Raw genomic sequence first — 22,968 nt, 5'->3', positions numbered from 1 at the left:
GAGAGGAATGGCAGGTGGCAGGGCAACGCTGAGGGAAGGCTGCACTGCAAGCAAAGAATGAGCCTGGCGTGAGCTTTGATTGAATGGAGCCCAGCACAATGGCATCAAACAGGATGAAAACCACCTCTCTGGGTAACAGGCTTGTACCATTAACTGAGTCCTATGACTAATGCTAAATGTTTGATTTAGGACTCGCTGGAGGAAGAAGCACAAAAAAAACCCCTTTCTGGCCAGACTGTGAAAGGACTCCAGCTCAGATGATCTCTCTTGTCCAGCATGTGCACCTTGTCAGCCCTAGTAATGGGCATCAGGTCTGTTATTAAAAGCCCATCAAACAATCCTTTTCCATAAATCTTTTCATAGCACTGTCAGTTAATAAAATTGATTTTGTTTAACTGGTGCCATTTTCCAGAAGAGACAGGCCGAAGAACAACATTGCCTGTAAAACAATCTGTTTTGTTCTGTGAAAGTAATTAGTTTTTCTTGGACTTAATGTGCTTGGGGGTTAATTATCCCAAAACTGCTCATGAACTCTCATGATGTGGGGATATTTTTGTGGAGCTGCTGAAGGTGCCAGTTCTTGCAGCAAGGCTCTTTATGACTCTTGATAATGTTCATTATTTTCCTTAAATTATCAGCTTAGTGGCATTGTGTGCTTGCATGAAACTTTTCTTTCACAGCCTGCCCCCAAAAATTTCTCTCCTTTGTGGTTCAAACCTACAGCCTGAGAGCACCTGGGACCACAGGCAAATAAGATTTACTTGTCTATTACTGGTTTAATCATGATTTTCATGCCAAAGTCATAATTTTGCAGTGGGATGAGTTGTGACTTATCATGGCTCAGGCTGTCAGTGACAGCCTGTCCTTACAGCAGTCCCAGACAGCTTTTTTGCAGTGAAAGAGGCCACAGAGGGAGATGCTCCCAGGCTTTGTTAGTAGCAATATTCTTTTCAAGCAGATGGTCTGTAAAGGTGAGATCATGTTAAAGATGCTGGAGGTTGAGCTTCAGCTTAAGAGGAACTTTTGGGTAGAAAAAAGTGAAAACTCCTGAACTTTCACCACATGTTCGCGTAGGAAAAAAACCATTCAACCAAAATATCTCATAAACCGGTTTTCATGCTTTGTTTTTTTTAAAGAAATGGCTATCCATGGCCATTTTACTTGTAACCCAGCCAAGAATAATTTGCAACAGGAAAGTTTGAGCATTTGTAAAAATAAAATTAAAATTAAAAAAAAAATTGAAAGCATGTTAGAGTGTTTTAGTGTGAACCCAAACAGAGAGGCGGGTGTTCAGAAGGCAAAATAGCCCTGATAGCACAACACGCTGCATTTCTGGCCATGTGTTGAAACTGAGATCTTTTTTCACATGTTTGTTTTATTAATCACACTACAGAACTCAGCGCAGCACTTGCTGATTTTTGACTTGTTAACATTTTTCTGTCCCATTGCCATTTGGTCTCCATTTGAGCTCTACACCTGCTTCCAACGTGAGAAATTGGAACCTCATGCAGAGTAGTAGCAGAAAACTGCCTCTTACCCTGTCCCAGCATATTTACTTGTTGCCTTCCTATTGGAGGGGGGCTTTTGACCCCAGGGCTGTGCTGACTGCAAGGGGCTTGGGCTGCAGTCCTGATTCACATGGGATGGGTTTTCTTCATGGAAGCGCTTTCCATGGACACCAGTGGATTCTGCCACAAGCAGATGCAAACAGTGGAGTGTCTCACCAGGGTGACTTGGGAAGGGAATCAACATCCTACTACACTTTTTCCAGCTCACCATAAAGATTTTTGCAATAAAGAGCCAGGCCAAAATTTCGTGGTGTCAAGTAGGGAACAGGGCAGAGGAGAGCTGCAGTGCCTGTGGGATAACCCAGGAACGTGGCGAGAAGAACAGGTGGTGGCCGGGGATGATAAACAGAAGTGTCTCTGCACAGAGCAATTTGCCACAGGATGTTGCTGAAGCCAAAGAGTGAAGCGAGATTCCAGCGTAGGGTTGGACATTTGCATGGCTAACAAGAATATCCAGAATTATAATAGTTAATACTGACACCCTGCTCGGAAGAGATATCAGATCTGCGGCCCCAGGGCAAACGCCGACTGTAACAGATTAAGGAGAGGCCTCCAGCAGGGGATGGATTTGGGGGGGATTGGATTAGCTGACACCTGCCTGCTGTGGGGACTTGCACCTTTCCTGAGTGCTGGACATTAACCCCTGCATTGGGCAACCCATCTCCCACCTAAGACTGCTGATTCATCAGGATGGAAATATTCCCCGGAGATCCGTCACTGCAGATGAAATCCTGATGGAAAAGTGCCCAGTTTCCTGCCAGCATACCCTTGGCAGCCTGCCTGACCAGCTGGTAGCAAGAGGAGAACATGGGAGTCCGGCTCCTGAGATGTTAAACTCTCCCAACTCCTGTGCAGACAGATGATTGAGGGATGGTGGGCTCCCAGCTGGGGGACCATGGTGTGGTGGTGTCTTCTAGCCTCCTGGCTTGAGTCCACCAGCTGGGGAAAAAGGGGAGAGAGGGCCAGACTGCTCTGCCTTTTGTAAAGACTGCTTTTGGGTTCTCATCTCAAACTGACCCACAAATAAATCTCAAGACAGTAAAAGGCAGTGGTAGGTTTCATGTTCCTCTTCTCTCCTGCCTGACCCTGCTCATCCACTCCTCCATTCATATCTAATGCCCTTCACCCCTCCCTCACCTTTTTCTGATCTTTGCCCATTGCCTGGGTAACCAAATGTCTTTCAGGGTTGCAGAAGATCCCAGAGGGTTCCTTGCTGAACCTCCACCAGGCAGAGATGCTGTGTGTCCAGATTTGCTCCTTGACAGAGGAAGCTGAGACTGGTCTCTCAGAATCTGGCAGGCCCAAATCCAGGTCCCTCTCTTCTGCACCAGCACTGGCATAACAGCATGGGGACACCCTGTCCCAGTGCTCCATTGTGTTGATCTTCCTCCTGGAGTGTGGATAAACAGGACATGAACATGAGGATCTCCATAGGTGTGATGCTGTAAGTCCACTCTAGCCCTGACTCCTCAAGGTCTGTCTCTGCTGTTCACAGTTGTATGGAAATGGCATTTTTTTCCTTCTTCAAACACATACTTGCCTTTGTTAAAATAACCCGAAACAGAAAATTCTGCCAGTTTCCTCCCTGAGAAGTTTGCCTGTGCTCTGGCCGTGACAAAACTCCCAACAGCCCACACCATCTCTCAGATAAGCCGTCTTTCAGAGGAGAGCTTCAACAGCAACTGAAAACACTGGGTTTATTAAATTCCTGGGCATGGGAGCTGTGGTGGGATGTGCCACTCCTGGAAGAGTACACAGTGCCATCTAGCCGTGCTGGTCCGAAGTACAGAGCTCATCGGGTAGCTTCCCGACCCCAAACCCCATCCCCAGAAGCCTAGTCACCCCTTTTCCATCACCTCCAGAGCACCTACTGGCTGACTAACATCGCCAGCATCAGGGGCAGGGCAGTGCTGATTTCAGACCTTTGCTTTTAGCTCATGGTGAGGCTTGTACCTGAGCAACCCAGCTTGGCTGAAACAGTGACATTTTGGAGAAAACTAGGGCTTGAACTAGTTGGTCCCATTTTTTCACTGTCTCCTCCAGGGTGGTGGCTTTGTCTCCTGGTGTCTCCCTTCCATTTGGTGCTGGTGTACTGGGTTTCCAGTCCCCCTCTGCTACTGTTCCCTTTTCTGCACTTGATGGATGTGAGAAGCCTGTTGTAGTTTTAGCCATTTTCACAAGTAATTTCTTCTGGTCCTGGCCATTATTTCCCTTCTCCACCTGGTAGATCTCTGTGCCAGCCCTGACATCCAAATCTGGAGAAAGATCAGAAGCTGAAGAGCTTGGGGTGGCTTTAGACTCCATCCAGCAACATGCTGAGCTCCTTTATTCCAGCACAGACATGCTCATTAACATCTACATCAAGTGTCAGAGGCTGTGCCCTCCACCTGGCTTCAGTCAGGGCTCCCTTTCATGCTGTGGCATTTCACTTGTGAGGAAACTGTGCGTCTTGCTGGTGCTGAGTGTTGGTCCTTGGTGCTCATGAAGGGCAAGTCCTGTCTTTTGGAAATTTCACAACTGGAGTTAACAAGGCTTAGACTGTGCTGTTCTCTATCCATTTCTCCTTTCTTCCCCTCTACCATTTTTCCTTCCCTCTCCAGAGGATGAGATGGAGAGAGAAATGTGCACTTACCCTCTCATCTGGCGTGGAGGGACATTTAAGACGTGATCTGGCTGGACTAGGATTTCACTAGGACTTCAGTCCTCTGTCAGGCCCTGGTACAGCTATAGATGCCTGACAGCCATGTTCAACTAAATCTTGATTCCAGCTGCCAGCAGGAACATCCACAGGACACCTTGCCTTTCTGAAGTCCCCTTTGCCTCCTGCCTTTTGCTACTTAACCTGCCATTGTGGCCCTTCCCAAATCCCAGTGCTGACAGCATGGCCCTGTATCACCATGTTGTGTCACCTACATTAATTTGACTCCCACCTCACATTGCTTTTTTTATCCTGGTCCATTTCTTTCAGCTTCTTTTCCTTCCTAGTGTTCCATTGCTGGACTATGTGGAGCAAATAGAGTGTTTGCATAAATCTGGGATGAGTTCTTCTAGAGTATTGTGTCTCTTACCCTTGGGGGCATACTGCCAGTGGTTGAAATGCTCTAAGATGCCCTTCACTAGCTAAAATCCCATCTCCATGAACTGTACAACAAGAATGGAGAGGAAAGATTCTTAGAAAGACTGGATCCTTGGGTGTCCTCTAGTTATGTGTGAACACGAGTTTTTATGATGCTCATAACTTGGCAGAAGTCATGGTAACCTTGAGATACAGGCACTCACATACACACAGACAAATTCTTTAAGCAAAGACCAAGTGCCGTTTCTCCTTGCGCCAACTCTTCTGACCTAGATTTCCCTTCTGACAATCCAGCCCAAACTGGGGGTGGGATGTATTGGATCATCAAAAGACACCAGGTGTCTATGGGAGAGACAATTGTGTAGACACGTTCTACAGTATCAGTTAATGCCAAGAAACTGTCCTACCTGAACTGCTTGCCTCAGGACGATGTGATTTTTTTCCCTAGAAACCCCCTTTTCCCTCTAGTGGCTATAAAGGCAGGCAGAGGCTGGCTGAGGTGGAAAATTGCCCAGTGGTTAAAGTCTGGTGAAATGTAAGTAACTGAAAACAGTGTTTTATAGGAGGAAACACTGCCTTAACACCAGCTCTTGCTGTGAGACCCACCTGTGGCAGTGCAGGAATGGGGGAGGCAGAGCCAGGTCTCAGTTACATCCTGACTCCAGGGCATTTCTGTGCCAGACTGGGTGTTCAGCTGCAGTTTTACAGTCATCTCCCAAATGCGCTGGTAGTGACAATGTGATTTTGGAGAACGGAAAAGCAAGATGTGTCCTGGGCCACACTGAGATGTCCTTTGGGGACATCTGAGGGGTCCTATCCCCCAAGAGTGCCTGGGTGAGTGCAGAATTCTGTTGGACAACTGCATCCCATTGCGTAGTGTGGGAAAATGGGAAAAAATTACCAGAATGGGAGAAAATAGGAGAAATTGAGAAGAATGGGAGAAAATTATCTTTGTCCAGAGATATTTTGCATTAACATTAAGGACAAGCATCAACAACAGCAGATATGACAAAACTGGAAAATTTTCATCCAAAGATGAAATTTTCTGGAGGCTGTGAAAAGTGTTAAAACCCAAGAATGAAGCTGTGCCTGCCTTTCTGGCTCTATATGGTGTAACATTGCCAACCTGGGTGATAGTATTGCAAGTGTCTCTAAAATTAGTATTTTTCTTAAAGCTTTGTCTGCTGCAGCCAAATAAAAAGCATCTATTAAAGAATCATGATTATTAAGCCTGTCTCATGATTTCTGGAGCCTGATGTTTTAGATGGTTGAATTGTTTCCCCTCTTTGGCAATCCTGTAGGTGCCAGAATACAGCTGGGACCTCACACAAACCCCCAAGCATGAGCACATGTGAAAGTTGGGTGTGCTGAGGTGCTGCCAATGGACATTATTGCAGCCAGGAGTTGTTTGCCCCATAACCTGAGATGCTGGAGTTTTGTGAATACCTACAACTCTGTGCTTTTGTTTCAAATAAAAATCCTTTTCTAATCCTCCCAGTTGCAGAGGAAAAGGGTTGACAGACTGTTTTGAAAGCAATTTAAGCACCCCAAAAGCAGAAGGCCTATAAACCAGCTTAACAAATGAAATATTTAAACAAGATTGCAAGTATTTTGAAGTCTAACCCTGCTCTGTGTCTAACTTGACTGTGGCTGGGGTGAAGGTAATGTGAGTGAAGGAAAATTTGCTCTGCGGCTTAACTCTGCTTCTGCATCGTGTTCATTAAAAAAAACACCTTTGGGGCACCTTTCTGAAGGGCTTTACAGGATTGAGGGCCAAGTGCGCTCTTGGAAAGGGCAGGGAAATTTTAGTTTGGGTACATAGTGAAATGCACAAGGTAAAAGGTGTGGATATAGAGGTTACCTGGTGTAATGCAAACTCTAAAGGAACAAAAGTGACCAAGCATTTGCCAAGATCTGGGGAAAGCTCTGAAGCACAAGTCTGGTGAGGAGCAGCTAAGGGAGCTGAAGAAAAGGAGGCTCAGGGGGAACCTTCTCACTCTTCACAACTCCCTGACAGAAGAGTGCACCCAGGAGGTGGGGGTCAGGCTCTGCTCCCAGGGAACAAACAGGACAAGAGGAAATGGCTTTAAGTTGCACCAGGGGAGGTTTAGATCAGATATTAAAAAAAATAAATTCTTCACTGAAAGGTGGTCAGGCACCACCACAGGCAATGGCAGAGTCACCATCCCTGGAAGCATTCAAAAAATGGGTGGTTGTGATGCTTAGGGACATGGTTTAAAGGTGAACATGGTGATGGTTCTGGGTTAATGGTTGGACTCAATGATCTTTGAGAGCTTTTCTAGCCGTAAGGATTCGACGATACTAAGCAGGTCCTCTGGCTTCTCTGAGGTTCTGCATTCACATCCTGCCCCTCCTGCTCTGTGTCTTCTTGGCCTGACACCAGGGCAGGGATGTTCAGTGGCTCTGAAGGGCAGTGCAGGTTATAATAGGTGTATGGAAACACTTTGGAGTGCCTTACTGGAACCCCAATGCTGCTTTGGGGAGGCTTTTGGCTCTAAGGCTCCAGCTGGACTTGCAGACATTAGGGTCGAGAGGAAGTCAGGTTAAAAATACAGGATCCACACACACAGCCCACACAGGCTCCATCTGACACTCGGGAGGACTTGGCTGCACACAGACACTTGACCTTGCTCGGATACATGGTGGGTACACTTGCGGGCCACTGCTGCTGGTGGTGCCATGCTGTGAGTCTGACTGCTCAGTTTGGCCCCAAGGAGATCTCTTAACGCTCCCAGACCAGGTATTTGCATCCGTTGCCCCACCAGTTCCCCCACAGACACTTTTACATGAAGCCCCAGTGGAAACTCAGTGAGGAAGAGAGGGAGGTGAAGGGCTCAGTGATGCCATGATGATTTTTTGCCTTTTCTTTTATACCCCTTTTATATATCTTTTTAATAGCTTTTGTATTCTTAATGTTTTTTAGCCTACATTCTTAGACGTGTTTTGTCAAGCTGCGACTAAACATCTTAGAAGCCTCATAATTAAGGATCAAAAAGCCCCAGACACCAAGGTCCTCTCCAGAACAGATTTTATAAACTAAGATAGAACCATCCAAAGGGAAGGTTCCTCGGAGGAGGGGGCTCAGTTGAGCCTCTCACCGGGAAATCTTTGATAGATGTGCTAATTAGTAAGACCTATAATATTATACCCAATCTATCAGGTGTGTGCATTGCGGGGTGCATTTCAGTGCATTCCACCTGGACATGGTGCACCTAAAAATTCTTAAAATAAATACAGAGGTAAAATCCCTTTTCCCCTTCTAACTGTGTTTGATTCTCGATTTTAAGACCAAGAAAAGGTGTCATCAGCAGGAAGAACAGCTGTTCTGGGAGCTGCCGTGTGGACAGCACAGGAAGGTCTTTGATGCTGAAGTGATGAGGAGCTGAAGTAGGACATCTAGGACAGACAAACCCTGGGAAGAAGTTGGCATAGCACCCTGCTGGGTACTTTGGACTGGAGAGACTGAGTGAAGAGTGGATGAGGACTGAGTTCAATGTCCCCATCTTATACCTCTCTGCCCCTTTTTTTAGGTGATCATCCTTGACATTTAGTATTTACTCAGAGCTCAGACTCTGAAGAAGGGCTTAAGCCAGTGGCAACTAATTCCAACAGAAGGTCAAGAGCTTGTAAAAATGCACATGACAAGAGGGACCCTTAGAGAAAGTGGGACTTCATGTGTGACTGCCTGCCTGCCCACATTCCAATTTGGAGAGGATTGGAGTAGGGAGCTATAAAAGCCATTTGAAAGTGCAAGTTCCAGATCCTTCAGGAGACAAATGCACATTTATTTAAGGGCTCAGACAAGGAAAGAGAAAAAAAGCCCATGGAAGTCCATGCACATCTCCGTGGCATCTCTGACTCTTGCATCAATTGTAGAGCCCTCCAATGGTTTCCAAAGCCAAATTTTCGTTCCCTGACTGACAGCAGTGCTGGTTTAACTGAAAATGCTCTTCAGCTGCTCAGTGTATGCAGGCATCCAGCCTGGGAAAGTGCAGCTAAGACAGTGAATGTCTGTCAGAGGCCAGGACAGCTTTAACTACAGGCTTCCCTAACTCTATTGCCTCTGGATTTTGCTGCTTCTTGCAAAATCAGGACATGAAAGTCCTTAAGTGTCTCCTGGCAGGATGATTGCTGTGAAGTGTCTTTGGGCTGCTGTGAAGGGCAAAAATCAATGTGACTCAGAGGCTGCAGGACCTTGCCCTGCAAATAATGCTGCTGGGAGCAGGAGAGGAAGGTTCAGACTGAGGCACTGGTGGATCCTGGAGTGATGCACTTCAGTTTGGGAATGAGGAATTCAGAGGTTGGTGGTGGCAAAGATCAATGAATACATCATCAAACAGGAGCTGATTCATAAAACAAACGGATACCACTCGGCAGAGAGGTTGTGCTGGGACCTCCCAAAGACAAAGTGAAGAATGGAGCAGACATCTGACCGGTGTGTGCTATGAATGACCAGTGCCTTGACCCTCTTGCTTTTGGCCAAAGGGTGCTGGTGTATCAGAGAACCCTCTGATGGCCATAATGGAGCTGCATTGGTTTATACTGGTTAAGATCCACAGTTCCCAGCAGGAGTGAAAAGAGAAGCTGGTCTCAGCTCTAGCTGGCTGGAAAAAACTTCTAAAAACTGTTTCAAATCAGCTATGATCAATAAAATAAACAGAACAGGAGAATGAAGGAGAGGAGTGGGATGCGGGAGAGAAGACCTTCTGAAGTCTCTTGTATAAGCCCAGCCACATGGGAATGAGGACTTGCAGGAGAAGGGTGCCTGATGGCTGAGGTATCCATCACAGACTGTTGTGATTCAGCTGCGATGAAGTTTTGCACAGGTGCATGAAGGAGTTTGAAGGAGGCCCATGTAGTGACACAGGACTGCAGATTTTCTGAACCCTTTTCATGCCCAGTCCTGAAGGGTACAGAGGAAAGGGTTAACGCCTCCCAGAACTCAGTTGTGTTGGGAATGAAATAGAAAATCTGAAAGCAGGTCAGTACCTCAGCTGCTTATGAATTCTCATTAATTTACATTCCCTTCTCATTTATTAATGGGCTGACTCACACTGTATTTGCTTTCCCTTTGCTGCAATTTGCAAAATTCCTTCTTATTCCCAGTAGCCCTCTTGGCAGTGTTATTTTTCTCTGTTTTTCCCTGGCCTTTATCAGTTCCTTGCAGGTCTTAGCTGAGTTTGCATATTCTTGTTCAGTTCCCCCGACTATTTCTTTTCAGCCTTTTTATCTTCAGCCCTCTTAAAACATCCCTTGGGGCTATCTCAGTGTCTCTGGGAGCAGCTGGGATTATCCTGCCACCCATTGTGCCCATGAAGGGGATTTTAATAGCTCCCTTGGCCCTCCATTCCCTTTTTCCTTCCAGTTCCATGAAGGGACTCAGATGGCCTCCCAAAGGCTTGGAAGCTCTCAGGGCTTGGAGAAACCTGAGTTTTTCAGATGGGAACCACAGTCCTGAGTAGCCAGTGGATCCTGTGGAGATGCTGCTCTGTTCTTCGTTGCTGTCTGCTCCCAAATGCTCTGTGGGTTGGTTATTGCAGTGGATAGGCTCGTGTTTTCTCCTGTGCTCTGGCCAACACTGGCCATCTGAAGGGTCTGTTGAAGGGGTTCACAGCTTCCTCCCAAGGCAGTGAAGGGGCAAGCACCAATCTCTGCTCTCTGGTGCCCAGTGACAGGAAATTGTATGAATTTATGTCAGGGGAGATTTAGGCTGGATTTCAGGAAAAGGTTCTTTCCCCAGAAGATGGTCAGGCACTGCCCAGGCTCCCGAGGGAATGGTCATGGCCCTGAGGCTGCCAGAGCTCCAGGAGTGTTTGAACACTGCTCTCAGGCACAGGTTGGGGTGTCCTGTGCAGGGCCAGGAGTTGGACTTGATGCTCCTTGTGGGTCCCTTCCAGCTCAGGATATTCTGATTCTTTGATCTTGCTCTGCCTGTGGAGGATCCAAATCTTCCCCAACCCAAGAGTCAGGCAGCCTGTTACAGATGACCCAAAACTGTGGTTCTGGCACCATTGCATGTCCTTTTGTCCCCTCATTTACCTCAGAACCAGTCTCTGCAGTCACCCAGAGAGCAGAATCTGGCTGTGTGAGCTCATCGGGAAGGCTCTCTTTGGCTGTATGAGCCCACCATGAAGGTCTGTGGCAGGATGAGCTTTTGGGGGCTCTACAGGTTTGTTGTCCCAGAAGCTGCAGAGTGTTTGGTGTTCCCAAACTTGGTGGGTGTTCCCCGTTTGGTGAGGTGAGAGGGGTGTTTTTGTAAGTGCCAGCCTTGCCAGGGCTTCCTGGGTGCTCCCCCTCATACTTCCCCAAATTCACCCACAAGAGGGAAGCAGTGGCTTGTGGTGGCAGCTCCCAGTAGCATGGGGGTCACGGGGGGTCGTGGGGGCCCAGACACAAATCCTGGGCTATGTGGGGGCCTGTGGGCTGCGTGGGGGCCATGTGCACCCTGCACCACACACCTACATCACTGGAACCCAGGCACTGGGATGGGATGGGATGGGATGTCTGAAGTACATTCCTGGCACACCTTGTCCTGCAAGGAAAGAGCCAAGGGACAGCATGGTCTTGCCTTGATGGCTTTTATTTGTGTCAAAAAGTGGAAAGGTGTTGGTGAAAGATATTTTTGACCTGATTGAGATTTCTGTCCTCTGCTAGGGCTGGGAGAGACTTATCATGGTGCTGTGCCTGTTAGCAAAAGACTGCCTCTTCCTTTGACACAGGTGGTCCTGTTGCCAGCAGAAGGTGGGAGCTGGAAGGTACTGTCCTTGACAACCCTTTTCCCTTTCCCTTTGTCCAGAAAGGGTGTGGAGTCTCTCTCACTGGGGATATTCCAGAACCATCTGGACACAATCCTCTGCCATGTGCTCTAGGATGACACTGCTGAGGCAGGGAGGTGAGATCCCATAATCCCACTGTGGTCCCTTTCAACCTGATCCAACCTGTAATTATCTCTCCAAACCTCCACATCTTTCCAAACAATCTGCTTATTGTGGAGCAAAGGGGCCCAAAGGGAAAGGCTGAGGGACTCCTTGGTATATGTACCAAGCTGGTCCTTACAACTGATGCCTTTCCATGGACCTATGGAAGGCAGAAGAGTCCTGTAGGTGCAGAAACTCTGCTCCACAGTCATGGGTCCAAGACAATGGCTCTGTTTCCAAATACTCCTTGGACCCAGCTCCAGGCAGACAGGCTCCAAAGACAGCTTTGCCCCCATGAAACTTGCCAAGACCTCTTCCACACTGAGGGCCTGTTGAGGTAGTGTGGTTATCTCTATTCAACCCAGGTGGATCATCCTTTGTTCTGATATCAAAATAACAGGTTAATCACACATCATTTACTCAAATGCTACCTGGAAAACTTCAAATGTAAGCAAGTCCCTTTGGGAAGTTCAAGAGAAGTTCATAGCAGCCAGGGATTTTTGTCCCAGACCCTGAATCTTTCCATTGCTCAGAAGACCCCCTGCTCTTCGGGCTGGACTCACAGCTGTGGTGCTTTCCCGGCTACCACGGACAGAGTCAAAGCTTGAAGCTGCTGTCAGATGGACCATCCCAGATTGTGCCTCACAGCAGGCAGTGGGCTCTGGGGTCACCCATCCCAAATAAGCAGTTCATTCTTCTGCACAAAGTGGCCTCACTCCAGCAAAGGCATGGAGACTGCTTGCCATGGAGAGCTGTAACTCCAACAAAGGATTCCTTTCTCTGAACTGCCACACAATTGTTGGAGTTAAATAAATCTCTCAAGCACAAAGCAAACTGTGTTAAACAGCGTCCTCTCCCACTCCAGCAGGATAAAAGCCGGGCATTTTGGAAAGTGTTTAAAAACCATCTTTCATTCACTTGTGTTCACTTTTCCCTCCTGTTGCATCCTCATTGCACTCATTCAGGGGCTTGCACAGGGACCTGAATTTCTAACAGGAACAAAAAAGCATAAGGGGAATAAACCCAGTGTTAAAATTCATTCAGAGCTTCTATTATTTGGGACCGAAAGGGGAAGGTCCCTTGCAGGTCACTTTTAAATGTGTCTGTCTAGAGGCAAAGAGATTCAAAGTACATTTATCATCCTTCTTATTCACCCCCTTTGTCATCCACAGCAACCCAGGGATTTTTTCTTGCTTTGTGTTGTGGTGACTAGTGCAAACATGGCTGGGCTCAACCACTGTGTGAGGAAGGAGGGCTCTCCTCAGCCTCACACATCAGAATACGGCTGAAGAGCTGCATACTGCTGTCACAGCATTGGTGGTGACATGCAAGGTGGAAGGGGCCTGGGATGAGCTGTCCCAAAACTCACCTGGACTGCAGGGTAGTGAAACCTGGGCAGGAGTGGCAGCAGCCAGCTGGACCTTTTATGTGTAGTAATTCACTAAAAAATGGGATTTCAATGGGACCAAAAGGAGCTCCAAGTTCAGGTTTCAGTCACTTGGATGTATGTGAAAGTGTCAGCATAGTCCTGCTAGATGTTTCCAAGGTAAAATGTCTAATTTCTGAAGTGCTGGAGTATTTCATTAGACAGCCTTGAAACAACACTCTTTTCCTATTTTCACAGGGCGTTTTTATTTAAAGCCTGACCCAAAGCAGGAGAACATGAGGCTAAGCAAAAACATCGAGTGTCCCAAAGGAAAGGGTTCCTTTTGGGTCAAGGGGACAAATTACTCCAGGGAAACCTCTTGTGATGGTTGCGATCCCTGGGCTTGGTCCCCAGCCCCAGGGAGCCTGATCCAGATTTAGGCTGAACTTGGGGAGAAGCAACTGATGCAGAAGATCAGCAGAGTCATGACAAACTTCAGGACTGGACAGCTGGTGAGAAGAGGGAGCCATGGGAGAGAGCATGGATGGGGGAGAGGAAAAAGGAGGGCAGCATGTAGGTGATGGCAGGGGACAAGAAGAAGAAGTGGAAGAGGCAGAGCTTCTGCTTAGCTTCCAGTGGTGCAAGGGAGGACATGGTGGGAGAGCAAAAGGCAAAGCCCAGAGTAAGGCAAACTGAGGTATGGGTTGGAGGGAGAGCTGGATGCTTTGGGGTTCCCTCTCTATTACCACTGGGGATTTTGCTGTGAAAAGGACCCCATGGCCTATCCAGGGTTGAGGTCCATGAGACTGGTTCAGCTTCACTGGGGTTCAGGACAGTGTTGGGCAAACTGTGGAGGGAGCAGCCAGACTGTATGAGCCAGTGGCTGTGTCCCTGGTGAGTTGTTGAGACAGGCAGGATCTGTGTGTCCACTGGGACAGAGAAGGAGTCATGGGGTGGTCTCTTCCTACGATTCAACGTTTCCAAGTCTTCATACCCTTGTACACTCCAGGACACTGATGTAGGAGGGGGTCTCTCTCCTCTTTGGCACATCTGGCCAGTGGCTGCTTGGCCTTCTCTTCTTCTCTTCTCTTCTCTTCTCTTCTCTTCTCTTCTCTTCTCTTCTCTTCTCTTCTCTTCTCTTCTCTTCTCTTCTCTTCTCTTCTCTTCTCTTCTCTCACCCCACTAAATACAGTTTGGATCATGTCTTACTCCCATGGTATCCCTTACACCCCTGGTGTCCCTTCCCCTTTTCCCAGAGAAACTCCCCACCCCATCCCCCAAATTTCCAGGGCTTTTTACACAGCAAAACCAGTCCTGATCTTGAGATAATGCCTCTGTCCCAATATGTGCAGCAAGGCCAACACTGTCATCTGTCAGTCAACAGTGTTCCCTGAGCTCCAGATCCCGCCTGATGCCTTTTAAGTCCCCCCATCTCTTTCCAAACAGGTGGCTTTGAATTAATGAGGTCTAGGGATAGTTAGAGAGTTATAAATATCTTCTGAGATGATGAATTTTAATCAGGAGTCCCTAATGAGCACAAGATGAAATCAGGAATGAGAATGATGGTCCTCCAATGGATCTTCATTAACAATTCAAATGACTGAGGTCTTAATTAAAGGGCTTGGGATTTAGCTGAGGGATTACAGATTGCCCAGGGGGAGAAATCAAAGACTTCAAACCCCTTTTTTTATAGAAGGTAACGAGCTTTTAAATTAGATTTTTTAAGAAAAAAAAAAAAAAGAACAAGGCCTTGCTGTTTTATCTGGCTGCTTCACTAATTTAAATGATGCTCAGATCTTGAAGTATGCAACCTTGGCCTGACAGCCCCCCATCACCTGCAAGTCCCCACATTGCTCGTGTCACTGCCTCACCTCCATGTCCCACTAAACACTGACCCTTGGACATGGACAGCATGAGGGGTATCTATGTTCCTCTTGGGGAACACTCCAGGGTTCCCTGATCCCAGGGAAATGTCAGTAGGAAGACAGTGAGATGAGCCCAATCTCCCATCAGCTTTATGACTCTCCCTCTTTGCTTAGTTGTTCTGAAATGTGTTTTCCTAGAGAAAAATACTGCAAATACTCAGATTGTGTTTGTGGAAAGTTTTTTACACTTGTAATATGTTTTCATGGTCAATCTCAGGCCCGTTGCCTTTGGCACACACAGCTCCAGGCAGCAGGTTTCCCTCCTAGGGAAGTGTTGATGTCTGCAACACCTAACCCAGCAGCTATCCCTTCCTAGGACAAAATGACCGTCTTGTCTTTGTTCCTACTGTTCATACTTGCCACCATTTAGTGGTTTGAAGCGGGAGGAATTAACTCCACACAAATATCTTGTGACAGATTCCAAGTCAGAACTACAGTTTAATAGGAGAATTAAAATAAAGGCCATAGTACAGAAACACTGGCTTAAACTGACAGAGTCAGGATACGACCTGACACCCTGTTGGTCAGGATGGTAGTAGCAGTCCAATGAAATGGTGGCTGCAGTCCTGTTGGAGTGATGAATGTGGTCTTGTCGAGGCAGTGATCTTGTAGAAAGGTCTGGTCCTTCCCTGGAGGACGAGTAGTGGTTATCAGCTCTTGTCCTCTGGGAATTCAGTGGTAGTGCCCCTGTGCTGTTCCAAACCTCAGATTATATACAGGTAGGAATATTCGGTTCCTCCCTCAGGGCAGGGCATCTCACAATGGAATGATGTAATTCTGAGTCATTCTGTAAGACCTTGATGGCCCATTAGCGGACAAAGCCCTCCCCCCCAGAGTGGCTGCTGCTTCTCAGAGGGAGTTATCAGGGCTGAGTCATGGAGAAGATAAGAACATTGCTCCACCCATTTTAACAGCTCATGTAGGGTGGGAGTAGAATACATATTTTGGTTACACCTTACATTGTAACCCAAGACACACCAACACAACACTTCATCTAGGCAGCCGCTCTTCTGAGGCTGGATCACCTGGGTGTTAGGGTGACACCCGAAAGCAGGGGATGTCAATCCCCCAGAGTGACCCCTGTTAATGCCAGGGTCTGCTTGTGGCTGATGTCTCTGTCACGTCTTGTGGACACAAGCAGGGAGGGGATGCTCAGAGGTGGTTGCATGAAAGAGCCTCCCAGGACAGAGGAGAGGTTTTAGACCATGGGGCAAAGATGAATGCTCAGACCTCCTGACCCAGTGCTTCTTTCCAAGAAGGGGTGGGAGAGACTGTCTTGGTTTGAAAGACACGTGTCTGCCAAGGAAGGCAGGAGCCTCCCTTGGAATGGAAAATGTAACCCCTTTCCCTCTGAATATTATAATTTTGAAATTAAGGGGCTTTCAGGCAAAGATATGAGAAACAGGAATAACAGTTCTTTACTAGTATATATAACAAGGCAATAATACAGAAACACTGGCTTAACCTGACAAGAGTCAGGGATATGACCTGACACCCTGTTGGTCAGGGTGGTGGTAGCAGTCTGATTAAGTGGTGGCTGCAGTCCTCTTTGAAGTGATAGATACAGTTCTGTTGAGGTGGTGATCCTGTAGAAGGGTCTGGTCTTCCTCTGAAGGTCCAGTGATTGCTATGTAGCTCCTGTCCTCTGGGAATCCAGTAGGTAAGGGCTGAATGTGGTGTTCCAAACCTCAGATTATATCCAGGTAGGAGTGCTTGGTTCCTCCCCCTGGGCAGAGCATCTCACAATGGGATGTGATGAGTCATGCAGTGAGGCTGGATGGCCCATTAGCAGAAGGGGCAGATAACTCCCAGAGGGAGTTATCAGGGATGTGTCACGGAAGAGAAAAGAACATTGCCCCACCTGATTTTAACAGATGGTGATAAAATACATACTTTTGGTTACATCTTACATTGTAACCTAAGACGTAGACAGAGAGGGAGAGAGACAGGGGATGCTGCAGAGGGGTGGGTGGAAAGAGATGTCCAGTTACAGTGGAAGTGGTTCCAAAATCTGGGGCTGGAGTTGACTCCTGGCTCTAAAGAGGCTCACGAGCAGGTCTCACATGGAGAGGACAGTCCCATGCCGTACTTCAGAGAAGCTGTATATCCATTCCTGGCAGCTCCTGAATCTCTGCTGCTCCCACAGCAAGAAGCTGAAGCAGGGCTCTCTGCAGGGGTAGTCTGAGAAATCTGGGTGAAGAACCATTCATTTAGGAAGAACAGAAAGACTAGAGATGGAACTGCTGGTGATTTGTGCCTGGAGGAACAGCCTCTGTGGGCATCCTTTGTTGTTTAAGATCTGAACTTTCCCATGCAGCCTACAAGGCATGTGTGAAGCCGGATCCTCTGCCCTCCTCCCAAAAATATCTCAGGACCGTCAACCCAGGAACTGCACTAGATGTTTGGAGATGAAGCTGGACAAGCTTTCAGAAGGCTGAGCGAGATACACAGAGGCACAGAGTGCTATCCCATAATCTCTGCTGCATTAAGAAAATGGATGGATCCACTTGGAAAGTGAAGCAGGAGCGCTTTCCAAAGAGGCTGGCCTGGCTGAATGCAGTCTGCTTTGGACCTATGAAAAAAGCACTATAAAATCTGCAAAAGCCCCTGAACTGACTTGCTGAGTCCCACCCTGTACTCCAGGTCAGAGAGACGGTGGCTCCAGGGGGCAGATGAAACTGCGACTGAGAACAGCCACAGCACAGGGAATGCTTACCTCAGAGGGGGCCTCTTGGGAGCCCAGCATGCCTCCATGGACATGGTGGCTCCAGGCTCAGCCACCTTGCACAGGACCCAGGTGTGACACCAGACAAATGCCAGGTCCTGCATGGCTCCAGATATGATGACAGAGGATTTGGCCCTGTGTGAGAGGCATAGGGATGCAGAAAAACTTCTGTGGAGTCCTGCCTCTTCTTCATACCCTCATAACAGAGCTCAGCATGTGTCCATGTGCTTCTACCTGTGCTCTCTATCCCAAAGACATCTCTATCCCAAATGTACCACAGCCCCAGTATCTTGGCTTGCCCAGCTTCAGAGATGCTGGAGGGAGAAGCTGACTTTTCTGTGGAGCTAAAGGACCATGAGTGACCCTCAAATTGTGTCCTTTGGGAGGGAGAATCAGGCTATGGGAAGAACAGGCAAAAACCTGGTATGCTGAGCCTTGTCTCCAGACAGATGCTGGAGTTTCTGTGGAGCTGGGGGCAGCAGCTGGATCATTACGTGTCTCAGATAACAATGATCTGGCAGGAGGGTCCTCACTCATCCCCTCATTGGAGACCACTGAGGCTCTGGGGGATTCAGACACCTCCCCTGCAGCAGAACAGGTGTGAAGGGCACACAGCAGTTTTGGTTCTGCAAGAAAGGCTTGTCTCTCATCTCTCCCCATGTGCATACTGGGACAGAGGCGTTATCTCAAGATCAGGACTGGTTTTGCTGTGTAAAAAGCCCTGGAAATTTGGGGGATGGGGTGGGGAGTTTCTCTGGGACAGAGCAGAAAAGAGGTGAATGGGGCTGATGAAAGGATAGATGGGAAGCATTGTCCCCTCCCAGCTGCAGAAGGTTGATAATTTTATCACCCTCAGTGTGGCAGGTATTTTCCAAAGTCAAGGAGACTGGCCTTGTCCCAAAAAACCTGCAGATGAGGACAAGAGGATGGTGAGGGCTGAGATCTGCCATTAGTCAATAATAATGGAGATGTTAATGACTTTTAAGGGAATTGCCTCTGTCTTTTTCCTCCTCTTGATCATCTGTTCAAGGTTTGGTGACCATGTGCCCTTGTGAGATCTTTGAAAGGGGCAGCAATCTCCTGCATGAAGGGGAAAGCTGTCTATGTGGGGTTTGTGGACATGGTCCTTGTGGGCACCCTTGATGGGCAACAGGAAATGTTTGCAAACAGGGTATGAGTCCTGGAAGATGATACCAGAGAAGGTGACCCAGCTTGGGGCCTGGAAAGGGGATGCTGGGATCAACCCTGACCCATTTCCAACTTTTTCTGTAAATGAGCCCTGTGCTCATCAGAGCTCCTCTAAAAACTGTCCCATCCATTCAGCGTGATGTTTCCTCCAGTGCATCCCCCAGCCAGCCCCCAGCTGCTTGTCCTGTTGCAGAAACACATTCAGGGTGGTGCCAGTGGTGCGCCCACCGCCATCCTTACTGACCCCACTGCCATCCCCACAACCTGAGGTGTGAGGGTGACTTCACTGGCGGCCCGGAGCTGGCTCAGGAGAGGCAGCAGCTGCGAGTCTGGCTGGGACTTACACCTATCACTCTGTAACTTCTGATGGAGGCTGGATTTGCCGAAACGTTCACTGGATTTTTTCAGCCTGCTGGGGCCCATAAATCTGGCTGTGCAGGAGCTGCTTCTGCTCCTTTCCTTTGGTGAGCAGGGCCGGTATTTTTCTTGGAGGGTGAGACTGACTGCTACCCTCCTTCCAGCACCTGGTGCTCCACCTCGAGCCACATTCCTGAGCAGCGGTGGAGAATGGATCTGTCTCTGCCAATCGGGGACACTGTGGTCTCTGAGCTGGCCCTGGTCCCCCCCACCGTTCTGCAGCACGGCAGGGAGGGGGTGCTGGTGCTTGCCCTGCTCCCACAGAAGCCCATTCTGTCCAGTCATCAATCTCTGTCAGAGCTGGAGAGCCTGGCTGAGCCCCTGTCATGGTCAGGACTCTGAAGACCATCCATCACTCTTCCTTCTTGGACAGATGGGCCAGAAACAACTTGTGGATACTGAATGTCCTGTTCAGCATCGATTCCTGGGGAACTTCCCTGGCTCAAGTGGGAGTATGATGTGGAGCATGGCTCAGGCCATTCCATGGGACTCTCCTTCCTCTTTTGGCATGGGTGTCTCTGTGCCTCTCATCTAGGGCTTAGGAGATCTTGCTACCATAGGGAGTTCCCAGATCCCAAGAAACAATCTGTGATTCCTGACCTGGAGGATGTCTCCCCCTGCTCTGCATGGGCCACCTTGATCTGCAGGTGGGCAGAGCACCAGCTGCATCCAAAGGATCAGCTGGCAAGAAGTAGGCAGGTGATTGGGCTGGGGCAGCCTGGCTGAGACAGCTCTGCATGCCCATCATTTAACATTTCTCTCACAGACTGGCGTCTGCAACACCCCACGTGCCTTCCATCCATTCGTCCTTAACCAGTACCTCAACCACACTCCAGAGCTCACCTTTGAATGAGGAGCTCTGCTCTGGCTCTCGTTGTGATGCACCAGAGAATTGTGGTGCTGGTGAGAGATGCTTCAGTACTGAGTGAATGTCTTGCTCACTCCTTCTTGGTCATCTCTCACCACAGTCCTCTTGCCCCATCACCTGGGCAGTTTTCCCTGTTATCAGCATTTTCCAGAACCCCCATGGTCTCACTGTCAAGTATGTGTGCGTCCCAAGAGATGGTGAGTGCAGGGATGCTGGGCGAGTCTCAGGCTCTTCCTAGGCCACCTGGGATGTGCAAAGGGAAGTATGTGCATGTAAAAGAGGGCACTGAGATGCACCCTTGGGCAGTGTGTGGAAAGCCAGCCCTGGAGAGCTCTTCCTTTGCTGGGATCATGTTACATGCCTGTAATTAGCCTCTGCCTTTCCTCACAGAATGAGCAATTGTTTCAGTGATTTGCTAGAGCAGAGTTGTAGGCATGTCAGGCTGGCACAGGGCAGCTGTAAAACCAGATCTGCCTGAACTGCAGCCATCGTTTGTCAGAAGGAAACCACCTGGCCAGAGAAAAAGGGATTTATTTGCCTCTTCCTTCATCCCATTCTCACAGGCAGAATGTTGATTCTGTTACAACCCGCCCCAGAAGAAGAAGGTAACCCAGATTAATAGATGCTTTGGGGTGGATTAGAGTGAAATAACACTGAATGATCAGTGCTTATAAATACATATATATGTAGGGCTTATTTTAGAACAGTTTGGTTTCAATAGAAAATGGCTATGTAGCTGATTTGGTTATTATCTATAGTAATACAAAAGCATAAAAAGAACATTTAAGAAGATGTATAAGGGAAAAGAAAGAGAAAGAAAGGATAAGAACAGAATAGTTATATAGTTACCACCCACCAGTGGGTCCAGGGACAAAACCTGGTTGTTGCAATTTTGATGTAAATTGGTCAAAGTGATATTCACAGTCTTGATCCATCAGGGATCCATGGAGGAAGCCCGCAAAATGCAACATTCAATGAGTTAATATATGCTCAGGCTTGGTGGGAACACCCAGGTACCCAAGTACCTCCCCTGGGGCAGAAAATTCTATGCTGTATGACTTAACAGGTGGATCAGGGGAACTTCGGGGGTCTTTGATGGTTTATGACACTTTTTAAGACATGACAGCTGCTTCTCTTGTCATCTTAGCAGAGCCAATTATGGCACATCAGAAAGGAATTAATAATTTCAGGTTTATATGTGATGTGTGAAACTTCCCTGGAAGGGAATTTTCACACCTGAGCCAATTATGTAAGGGAGGACATGATAAAAAGAAATATCCTGCCTCACAGGATCTGCTTCTCATTGGCCTCTTCCCTGATCTGTCTCAGAGCCCAGTTTGTCCTCTCGGTGTGTGTGGGGGTGTGTGTGTGTGCAACCCCTCTGCCCCTGAGCGGTTACTTTGAGCATAGTCAGCAAAGCACCTGCGCTTTTGCAAATGGCCAATTGTTTTGAGTCATTAACCATTAGCATTCCAGTCTCTCGAAGGCTCTTCGGGAGCCTCTGTCTCTGCTGCTGCCAAAAGCAGAATTTCACACCCTGTTTAGCTCTATTCCCCGATGCTCCTAACCCAGCATCATGCTCCCACAGGTATCCTAAAAACCTGCACGTTTTGGCCACAGAACATTTGTCTGCTATTGCACAGGGACTTTGGCTGCATTTGTCTGCTATTGCACAGGGACAAATCAGGAGAGTTTTCTGCTGGTGTCACACGTCTCCGTTCTCCAGGCCTGCTCCACATGGAGATGGTCTGCCTCTGAAATGGTTTGACTGGGTAAATACCCCACAGTTTATCCAAAATTTCCTGTTCTGTTTGTTTCCAGGGATGTGTCATTGGAGGTGCCTGATATACAGCTGCAGCCATGGATCATCTCCAGCAGTGTGACTTTTGTGGCTTTCCGACCAGCCATCACCCATTAAAGACTGTGTGCCAGGAAAAGGTCATGTAACAGCTCCATAGGGAACACACCTTGTTCTCCAGCTACTTCTGTAAAATGTCAGGTATCCTACAAGTGAATCAAGGATTTGGAATGCAACTCCATTCAAATTTAAAAGTGCATTCCCTTGAGCTGCTGAATTTGACCTGAAAAATTCAGCCAAATTCCTGGTCATGGTGCACTGCAGAGACCTGATGAGACCTTTCAGCTCCTGCCACTTTCTGCCCACATCTGTCCCGCTGTATCTGACCCTATTGATGCTGGTGCACTGGGCCACCACTGTGTGCCAGTTTGGATGCCCAGTGCATGACAATATCTGGTCTTTTTGTAGGTGACTCATTTGGGCCTTAATCCCATTTCTAATCTAGCTATGTTATTATTTCCCAGTTTTGATGGATGGGCTTGTTAGCTTTATGTTACTCATGAAACGTCTTTCTTTTGTAGTTTCTGATTAAAAACATCTCTCTGTTTCATCTTTACGGGAAATACAGCACTTATTGCTGGGCTGCAGCTTCATTTAAGCTCTTTGGCCTAAGCTAGCCAAAAATAACTAAGCATGGTTGGTTTTCAAAAACAGAGATACCTGCCAACCATCTTTCCTGCACGTGGAGTGACACTCTGCTCAAGTGTTGGTTGTCTGTCCCTCAAGATCCCACTTGTCTAGGGACTGCCAGCACACTGGGGTCCTCTTTGCCTCTGGGAACATTTTGTGGTCTGGTAGTCATGAGAGTTGGATTCAACAAAAGGCTGATTTGGTTGATGTGTGTTTGTGGTGTCCCCATCTGCTCTGTTGGGTGCCCAGCACCTGAACATCTGCACTTGAGTGTCTCACCACAGGTCAGCTTGGCCAAAGCTTGGACAGAAACTCTGTCTTACCCACCACTGAGCGGTGGTGACACTGCTCAGTTTGAGCATGAGAGGTGACTGGTTGGAGCCATTGGCCTGTCACCAGAAGATGGGCT

At 48.0% G+C, this 22,968-nt stretch overlaps 1 long non-coding RNA gene across 1 annotated transcript in view; it reads left to right on the top strand.

Moving 5' to 3' along the window:
• The window catches only part of LOC116454837, a 38,521-nt gene extending 16,036 nt beyond the window's left edge, over positions 1-22,485 (top strand). Inside the window, exons 3-5 of the long non-coding RNA XR_004244210.1 lie at positions 7,953-9,646; positions 11,320-11,420; positions 21,893-22,485. This is a non-coding gene — a long non-coding RNA (uncharacterized LOC116454837). The remainder of the gene's footprint in view (positions 1-7,952; positions 9,647-11,319; positions 11,421-21,892) is intronic.
• Positions 22,486-22,968: the final 483 nt, after the last annotated feature.

This window comes from Corvus moneduloides, chromosome 22 (assembly GCF_009650955.1).
Source record: "Corvus moneduloides isolate bCorMon1 chromosome 22, bCorMon1.pri, whole genome shotgun sequence".
NCBI classification, from domain to species: Eukaryota; Metazoa; Chordata; class Aves; order Passeriformes; family Corvidae; genus Corvus; species Corvus moneduloides.
The sequence above is the reverse complement of the archived record's forward strand: the minus strand, read 5'-3'. Positions and strand labels throughout refer to the sequence as shown.